The sequence below is a fragment of the Ailuropoda melanoleuca genome, chromosome 20, assembly GCF_002007445.2.
Source record: "Ailuropoda melanoleuca isolate Jingjing chromosome 20, ASM200744v2, whole genome shotgun sequence".
Taxonomy (NCBI): domain Eukaryota; kingdom Metazoa; phylum Chordata; class Mammalia; order Carnivora; family Ursidae; genus Ailuropoda; species Ailuropoda melanoleuca.
Genome location: NC_048237.1, coordinates 1,093,270 through 1,103,384, shown reverse-complemented (window position 1 = coordinate 1,103,384; position 10,115 = coordinate 1,093,270). Strand labels below are relative to the sequence as shown.

The 10,115-nt window shown below is 38.6% G+C and overlaps 1 protein-coding gene across 9 annotated transcripts in view; it reads left to right on the top strand.

Moving 5' to 3' along the window:
* Positions 1 to 5,223: 5,223 nt before the first annotated feature.
* The window catches only part of HNRNPC (heterogeneous nuclear ribonucleoprotein C), a 57,072-nt gene continuing 52,180 nt past the window's right edge, over positions 5,224 to 10,115 (top strand). For 6 of the 9 annotated variants that reach the window (XM_019808551.2, XM_019808555.2, XM_019808554.2 and 3 more), the window contains exons 1-2: positions 5,225 to 5,378; positions 6,019 to 6,064. The gene's annotated coding sequence lies outside the window, so the exon portion shown is untranslated. Of the gene's footprint in view, positions 5,379 to 6,018; positions 6,065 to 10,115 lie in introns of all 9 variants that reach the window. The other 3 variants (XM_011235516.3, XM_034648623.1, XM_011235519.3) reach the window with 3 other exon arrangements.

Sequence of the window (10,115 nt, the reverse complement as noted above, 5' to 3'; positions counted from 1 at the left end):
AAAAAAAGAGGGAGGACTCAAATAAACTCAGGTTTTAAAGAGGAGAAGCAACAACTGACACCACAGAATTACAAAGGATTACAAGCAACGACTACAAAAACTTATATGCGAAAAACTGCACAACCTAGAAGAAATGGATAAATTCCTTGAAACATAATTTTGCAAAACTGAATCAGGAAAAAAATAGAAAATCTGAACAGATGGATTACTAGTAATGAAATTGAATCAGTAGTCGAAAACCTCCCCCAAACCAAAAGTCCAGGACCATATGGCTTCACAGGTGAACTCTACCAAACATTTAAAGAAGAGTTAATACCTATCCTTCTCAAACTATCCCCAAAATTAGAAGAGGAAGAAAAATGTCCAGATTCATTCTATGAGGCCAGCATTACCCTGAGACCAAAACCAGAGAAAGACATCACAAGAGAAAAAATTACAGGCCAATATCCCCGATGAACATACATGCAAAAACTATCCACAAAATATTAGCAACCAAAGTCAACAATACATTAAAAAAAATCATTCACCACAATCAAGCGGGATTTATTCCAGGGACACAAGGGTGGTTCAATAACCACAAATTGGGGAGCGCCTGGGTGGCATAGTTGGTTAAGCGTCAGACTTCGTTTTGGGTCAAGTCATGATCTCAGGGCCCTGAGATCTAGCCCCATGTGGGGCTCTGTGCTCAATGAGGAATCTGCTTAAGTTTCTCTCTCTCTCTGCACTTCCCCTCCCCCACCGAGCCATGTGCATCCCCTCACTCTCTAAAACAAATATTTTTTAAAAATCCACAAATCAACATGATGCATCACAACAAAATGAAGGATAAAAACAATAGGATGATCTCAACAGATGCACAAAAAAATCTGACAAAATTCAGCATCCATTCATGATAAAAAAAAAACTCTCAACAACGTGGATTTAGAGGGAACATACCTAAAAATAATAAAGGCCATATTTGACAAAACCACAGTTAACATCATACTCAATGCTGAAAAACTGAAAAATTTTCCCCTAAGATTAGAACAAGACAAGAATGTCAATTCTTAACACTTTTGTTCAACATTGTACTGGAAGTCCTAGCTGCAATAATCAGACAAGAAACAAAAGGCATCCAAATTTGTAAGGAAAAAATAAAACTGTCACTATTTGCAGATGACATGATAGCACATAGAGAAAACCCTAAAGACTTCACCAAAAACAAAAAACAAAAAACAAAAACCCTGTTAGAATAAAAAAATTCAGTAAAACTTCAGGACACTAAATTAATATACAGAAATCTGTTGCGTTTCTGTGCACTAATAATGAACTAGCCGAAAGGGAGATTAACAATCTTATTTACAATTACATCAAAAAGAATAAAATACCTAGGAATAAAGTTACCCAAGGAGATGAAAGACCTATACTCTGAAAACTATGAGACTGATGAAAGAAATTGAAGACATAAACAAATGGAAAGATATGCCATGATCATGGATTGGAAGAATTACTATTACTAAAATGTTCATACTAGCTAAAGCAATCTACAGATTTAATGCAATCCCTATCAAAATACTAATAGTATTTTTCACAGAACTAGAACAAATAATCCATAAGAGATCCTAAGGAGCCAAGGCAATCTGGAGAAAGAAGAACAAAACTAGGTATCACTATTTGAGATTTCAAGATATAGTACAAAGCTATAGCAATTGAAAAAATGTTATAGATGCATAGAAAAATTGAACAGAATAGAAAACCCAGCAGTAATCCCACATTTACATGGTCAATTAGTCTATGACAAAGGAGGCAAGAACATATAATGGGGAAAAAACAGTCTCTTCAATAAATGGTATTAGGAAAACTGGACAGCTACATGCAAAAGAATGAAATGGGACCACTTACACTTTACTTACACAAAAATAAACTAAAATGGATTAATGACATAAATGTGAGACCTGGAACTGTAAAACTCCTAAAAGAAAATACAGACGGTAATCTCTTTGACATCAGTTTGAGCAAAATATTTATGGATAATGTCTCTTCAGACAAGGGAAACAAAAGCAAAAATAAACTATTGAAACTACACCAAAATAAAAAACTTTTCCACAGCAAAGGAAACCATCAACAAAAGGAAAAGGCAACCTACTGAATGGGAGGAGACATTTGCAAAACATATATCCAATAAGGAGTTGATATTCAAAATATATAAAGAATACAGCAGCATGCCTTGCTGGCTCAGGCAGTAGAGCACGTGACTCTTGATCTCAGGTTAATGAATTCAAGCCCCTTATTGGTCACGGAGCCTACTTAATTAACAAACAAAAACCACTTATACAGCTCAACACTAAAAAAAACAAATAATCCTATTAAAAGTGGGACCTAAATAGATGTTTTTCTAAAGACATACAGGTGGCCAACAGACATGAAAAGATGCCCAACATCACTAATCATCAAGGAAACAAATCAAAACCACAATGAGAGATCACCTCACACCTATCAGAATGACTAAAATAAAAAACACCATAAATAAAGAAATGTTGGTGGGAATGTGTTGAAAAAGGAACCCTTGTGGCCTGATGGGAGTAATGTAAATTTGGGGAGGGCCGGGAATGTAAATTTTTGGTGCAATCACTGTGGAAAAGAGTATGCCTGTACCTTAAAAAATTAAAAATAGAAATACCTTATGATCCAGGGATTCCACCACCGGCTATTTACCCAGAGAAAATGAAAACACTAATTGGAAAAGATATATGCACTCCTCTATTTATTGCAGCATTATTTATAATGATCAAGATATGGAAGCAACTTAAGTGTTCATCAAAAGTTAAATGGATAAAAATGAGATATATGTATCTTAGATATATGTCAATATATGTCTTAGATATATATCTTTATATACACACACAATGGAATATTTCTAAGCCATTAAAAAGAATGAGATCTTGCCATTTACAACAACATGAATGGGCCTGGAGGGTATTATGCTATGTGAAATACATCAGACAGAGAAGGCAAATGCCATACGATTTCACTTATTTGTGGAATCTAAAAAATAAAAAAAAAATCAGAAACAGACTCATAAATACAGGGAACTGGTGGTTGCCAGAGGGGGAGAGAGTGGGTGGGATAGGTGAAATGGGGAGAAAGGGATTAAGAGGTACAGACTTCTGGCTATAAAAGAAAGAAGCCACAGATTTGAAAAGTACAAGTGAATACAGCCTATAATATTAAAACATTGTACGGTAACTACACTTATCGTGGGTGGTTAGCATAGCATAACATATAGAACTGTCGAATCACTAGGTTGTGCACCTGAAACTAATATAACACTGTCAATTATACTTCAATAAACATTTTTTTTTAAAAAAACCTTACCATCCATGAGGAGAAATGAGTGTAAAATTAACCAGAGCTGTGAGTTTCCAATGCAGTGTGGCAATTGATCTGAGGCATTAAGCACTTGGAGGATGATTACTTGTTCAAAGTTAACAATTTGGAAAATACAGAAAAGCACAAGCAAAAAACCAAAACAAAATAAAAATCACCAACACCAAAAACAAAACCCTAAAAAAACAAAAAGCACCTGTAATTCTCCCACAGAGAACCACTATTAGTATTTTGGTATTTTTTTACATGCTTTTGCTTTTACTTTTCAAGTTAGCTTAAAAGCAATACATGCATATGGCAAAAAAATTTTAGCAGTATAAAAAGGCATACCACTTAAAATGGTAAAAGGTCCGCTCCCCAGAGGTACGTTGAAGTAAATATTCGGGTCCAAAATGGAGTCCCTCCTGCCAGGTGTCACGTCTGGCCTTCCTTTAAATTCTTCTTGACCGGAAATACTGTATATACTGTCAGCCAATCCCTAAAAGCCAAGTCAACGCTGGGATCCAAACTTATTTCCTTGCTCCTTTACCTTTCTAAATAAGGTCAGATATGCAGCTCCAGCCCTGTTTCTGAGTTGCTGAGTCTAATGCTATGTTAAAGCCCCAGTTGCCCAAACGCCCTCTGGTAGAGGTCTCCATTGCTTCTGAGGCCCTGTATTTTCCCAATCGGTAGATTGTTTTCCCTTGAAGGAAGGGCAGTAAGCTAATTACGAAACTGTTTGTTTTGTCATTTGACAGATAACAGCTTCGTTGGGAATCTCTGCAATTCAGAATTTGAAACTAATGCATAAAACTGCATTCGCACATACCTTTACCTCTTACAATGGATACAGACACATTATCAGGTGTTCCGCATCTTCTTTCCTTAAAGGCACAAAGGAATCCCCCTCCTTAGAAGAGCTGGACCTATTTTTTATTGCGTTCAGGGCTGCTACAATATAACCAGAGGGACTGGGCAGGCGGTGACCCCACCCAGTAGATGGTAGGCCATTTCGGGCAGCGGGGGTGGGGGGGGTGGGGAGCGGTGTGTGGAGACAGAGGGGTAAGCCAATTTGGTTGGCATGTAGGGTATCAGCAGGATGACTTGAGGCCAAAGGGTGGCCGTAGTATTCCAGGCCAGCGCTTTAGACTTCCTTTACTTCTTGCAGTGGAAAGGAATAAGGAAGTCAGTTGGTTTGGGTGAGATCCGCGTTGTCTGAAGAAGGGCTTGAGAGGCTGACAAGCGGAGCTGTCCAGGAGGGAGCTGACATTTGAGTCTAGAACAGAGAGGGGATGTAGGGTCAGAGAAACTGTAGAGTTGGTCAGTTTTCTACAACCTGGCCTCCACTGCTCCCTCCCCTCTCTAAGAAAAGTCCTCTCTTTAGCTACATTCGGTGGAGGATTCACTAAGCGCGTCAGCTTTTTCCTAGGCCCCGTGCTAGGGCAGATCCTTCGAGCCGGCAACCTAACAAAATCCCTCAGTCCTTCCCCGCCCCCACGCCGCGGGAATTCTGAGATCTGGGCGGGTCTTCTGCTAGGCGCTCTAGGGAGCGGGGATAGGAGAATACAGCCGCCAATCAGACCTCCCGGATACCCGGATGTGAAGCGGTGCGCGATACAAAGGCGAGTTACCACCCAGCGCTTCGTCAGGTAGAGTGACCAATAAGCACGTCTCAGGTGATAAATGACAGGAAAAGTAACCATTTACAAACTAGTTTCTCTCACGCATGTGGAAATTCTCTTGCATAGTCTAACCCACTACTGATTGTGATTGGGCAGAATTGTGAAGAGCGGTAGAACTGTCTAATTAGAAGCGGGAGCGAGAAAAGTCGCAGCCAATAGCACAATTCTCGGTAGCGGGGCGGGGGCTAGGCCTTCGCTTCGGCGGCAGAGGAGACTCGGGGGCCATTTTGTGAAGAGGCGAAGACTGAGCGGTGCGGCCGCGTTGTCGACCTCGAGCAGCAGTTGGCTTCTCCACGTAGAACCCGGGAGTAGGAGATTCAGAATCGAATCTTTTCTCCCTTCCCCCTCCTGGTAAGTGGAGGGGGCAGAAGCAGGGCAGGCGCTGGGTTCCTCGGCGAGCGCGAGGGGGTGTGGGAGAGAAGACGAGCTAACCCTACCCTCGGTAGAGTAAGCAGGCCTCCATTTATTCTTTTTGCGTTGGGGCGTTAGGTTTTATGCGGGAGAGAATTTTACAGGCCTCAGCTCTTGCGCAGATTGAACCTAGTGTCCTTTAGGCCACGATCGACAGGGAAAACTTCCTTTTCCTTTTTCGCTCTTTTTTCTGTGTTAACGGCTGCTTTCCTTTCATTTTCTACGACCACGAGGACTCCAAGAGCGAGATGAAAGGGAAGATCGAGATGCTCATTAATACAGTTGAAGTTCACGTAGTGCTGAAGTCTGTTAAATTTAAAAATTGGGCGGGGGATGGGTAAGGGTTACCAAGTATATATTGTACCGCGAGCCTCTAAAATCTGGAGCGTACCGCAGGCCGTAAGAGTAGTAAATATCGTAACAATAGATTTAACGTTTTACTGATTACTTTTTATTTTACATCTCTCTGAGCAACGGCGGACCTCGAAGTAGTTATTTTCAGTTATTTTTTTAAAAAATATTGTAATCTCATTTACATATTAACAGTAATAATTAAAGCTGGCTTACTTTTTATCTGCAGGTTACAAATCACTTGAAATATATAAGTTAGTGGAACTTTGCTTGAGGTAGGTACTACTATCTTTCTCAGACAGAACCTGAGAGGCACAAGAGTGTCGATTGCCAGGGTCATAATAAATCAGTAGCGGAACTACTAAGGAATTTGACTCTACTAGTTTCGTCAAGTGGTTTTTATCTAGCTATTGGAATAGTATGTATTGATAGTACTGTATTTGAATCTTTACGAGAACCTAATACAGCAGTCACTAGCGGTAACTGGAAATTCCCGAACCGTACTTGGGAAAAATATTTAATTACGAGAATTGGCAGTTATTAATTTAACGTTCTAATACAAACTTAAAACCTGATATACAGGATATTCTGGAATTAATTTTCCAAAATATCTAAACTATCTGTAAAAAGTATGTAGTTACGCATACTTTTTAGGAACTACATACTTTTTATTAAAGTGTTAAAGTGCCCACTATTTGTTAAGTCCTGAAACTTAAAAAATGTTCGCTAAGTTTATAAAATTACATAGGTGTTTCAAAGTAGTATCCCATTCACTTATCCAAGAAGTCGTCTTTTTTTTTTTTTTTTTTTGATACTTGGGGAAGGGGAAGATTTCTTTTTCATAATATGTTCTCTCACAAAAACTGTTAATCAAAATTTAAACCAATACTGTAGGATAGATTCATCCTTTAGGAAACAAGGTAAAAGTACTTTTTTCCGGAATAGTTAATGGATTTGTCAGTTCCCTCACCATGTAGATAATGTAATAGGATTTAAAAGCATTGCTCTTTACAAAAAACATAAACATGTATATTATTACATGGGCTTAAAACTAAAATTTTATCACTGCAGAAAAGAAGTGAGATAAGGGCAGTGGTTAGTTAATTTAAGTCACAAATGTGATAAATATTGTAGGCAAATAGAAATGTAAGGAAGTAATATTTAATAACAATTGATAAAAATTGAAATTAATTGAAGGGCACTTTTCTTGCCTTGACCTGTTAGAATATGGGTTTCTTGGGATCAGCGTGTATCAAGGAAACCGTTGCTTTGAGTTGATAACCATCTGGAAAGTTTGGCCCCAGAATTAATCTCAAACAATTTTAGAGGTGTTTTCAGATAGGTAGGCTTTAGTAGCATTTTAATGTGGCTAAAGAGGAAGGATGACTAAATTGCAGGTCTTCTGAAATTGTGTTTCTCATGCTCATTGCACTGGAATGCTTGGTGTTAGTTGCTATTCCTTCTGTAGAGAATTTAAACATTCCTTATATTTGTGATTAGGGCGTTAGTGGGTTTCATACAGCATGCAATGTATTGGATGGAATTGCTGTAAGAACAAGGAATAAGTTGTTTGTTTGTTTGTTTTTTTAAAGATTTTATTTATTTATTTATTTGACAGAGACAGCCAGCGAGAGAGGGAACACAAGCAGGGGGAGTGGGAGAGGAAGAAGCAGGCTCCTAGTGCAGACGCCTGATGTGGGGCTTGATCCCAGAACGCCGGGATCATGCCCTGAGCCGAAGGCAGACACTTAACGACTGTGCCACCCAGGCGCCCCAAGGAATAAATTTCTAATATTAAAAATTATATTAAGTAATTATTTTAAGGTGTTAGCTGGGGAGTGACAAAGAATCTTGGCCTAAGAGTTAAGAGAACTGTATCCCCATCTCCCTCAGCCCCGTTACTGTGTTAGGCAAATCCGTCAAACGTTATGGATTTCAGTTTCATACTTAAAAGGGTGCTTAGACATTGTACTATTTTAATTTCTGATTTCTGTTCAGGTCTTATGTTGTCAGAAGGCTGAAAAGTGTACAGAAAGTTATATTAAAAGCAGTTTTTATAATATGTATCTTAATCTTGGAGTAGCTTTATAATTGTAAAATTATAATTTACGTTATTTGCTTATACTTAATATATATATTCATTCTGATTGGGGTCAGGGAAGATGATGGTTTTGTACATATTAGATTTGTTAGAGAATTGGCAGGTGAGAACCAGCACTATTTGATGTAGCATAACTGCAAGTGTTGTCTTAGATGTGAGAAAGTTGGGGTTTATAAAAGGGGAAAAGGATTACATTAGGGTTTTTTAATTCTCTTGGGCATTTATTATGATAGGTCATGATGCTCTTGGATTTATTTTATACCACTCTAAACTATGGGATAGAGGTTCCCCATGAAATTCTCATAGTGGTTCTTAAGTGTGAACCGACATTAGAATCGGGAATAGTTAAATAGATTGCTGGGCTCCACCACCCGCGTTTCTAATTAAGTCTGGTGTGGGCCTTGGAAATTTGCATTTCAAATAAGTGCCACTTGGTGCTGGTTGGCATCCCTCACTTTGAGAATAGTGCTTTAGAAGAAGGGCTCCAAACCTCCCAGAGGTTTGACAAAGTATAATTTAGGTATACTGTTAATTGCAAAGCATTATAATTAGGCACTAAAGTTGTTTGATCTTTTTTTATGAGTTGGTAGCTCATCGATTTAACATAGCGTTTTGGAAGACATCTTTATGACTTTCAGAAATGTAAATGTTTCTTTTCATATTAACTACTTGGTGAGCGTTTGTCTTCTGACACGTGCAAAGGATTTATTTGTAGATGAGCCACAAAGTTACTTAACATACTGTGAAGATCCTGAGTACCGGGTTCAAGCTGTGACTTAAGTAAGAAAATTGAAAGTTTCACCATAACAGGACATCACAAACACTGCCGTAGAGATAATCAAGTGTGTACATTTTCTACAACTTTTTTTTTTAAGTTTGTACAATTTTTTTTTCAGATTTTATTTTTTTAAGAAATCCCTACACCCAACGTGGGGCTTGAAGCCACAACCCTGACATTAAGAGTCCCACACTCCACAGAGTGAGTCAGCTAGGTGCCCCTATAGTTTTGTACAATTTAACACATCAATCCAAATGTAAAACTAATTTACAGGTTATACCTAAAGTAGTCTGCTACTTGGAAAAAATTTACAGTTAAAATTTGAGATTTAGTACCCATTTTGTTGTCATTTACACATAATTGACTCAAGGAACACGTTTTACTTTTATTTTTACTATTTTTTATGTTCTCTTTCTTTTTTTTTTTTTTTTTAAGAGGAAGTTAGAATCTTAAGCAGGCTCCGTGGCCAGTGCAGGGCTCGATCTCACAACCCTGAGATCGTGACCTGAGCTGAAATCAAGAGTCAGGTGCCTAATCGACTGAGCCACCCAGGCACCCCTGACAAACCCCCCCCCCCCCCCCCCCCCCCCCCCCCCCACCCCCCCCCCCCCCCCCCGCTTTCGAAGTGAGCTCTGCACCCACCATGGGGCTTGAACTCATGGCTGAGATCAAGAGTCACATTCTCTACTAACTGAGCCAGCCAGGTCCCCCTAGTTTACTTATATTTGTAAAGGAGAATAAAACTATCTGGCTGAGTATTGAAATGAGAGGGCGGTGATCTCCTTATTTTCTCAAAAGACCTACAATCTAATTGCAAATCTTTCAGTTGATAAAACAGCCAGTCTGTCCTGCATGTTGTTACTTTTTAGTGTGGTGTTGTGTGTCAGATTCTTAAAATTCATATCTTGAAATTAGCTATGTATACTAGCTTATAAACAGGCCACAGAAACAAATTCACTAAGGACCATAATTTTCACTTACTTTATGACATTAAATATTCAGTAACTCTAGTAAACTTTTCTCCTTCATTTGTGGTTTTTCATTCTGTTGCTTGAATGATGAGCTCCCTATTGATTTATTTTTATGATGTGCTCCATATTTAAACATTCCCCAGATAGAACCTATCAGGTCTTGTAGTTTGATCACTTACAGGTTTTGAGAATAGATGTCATCTCTAGTATGTATCTTCATGATAGACCATTCCCCTTCATAATCTTCATATTTGCTCACTACTTCATCTGTTGGCCTGGTTTTTCTATAATTTCTTTGTCCAAACTGCTGCTGATCAAGAGGAATGTTTGAATGTAGATTTTTGATTTTAAGACCCTTGTGGGAATATAGGCATATATTTAGTAAGTTTTTGTCACCTACTGATAATTGAATTGTGAAGACAGTCACTGGGAGAGGTGATGGTTCTATAGACGCTCTCCCATCCCCGTGTAATGTT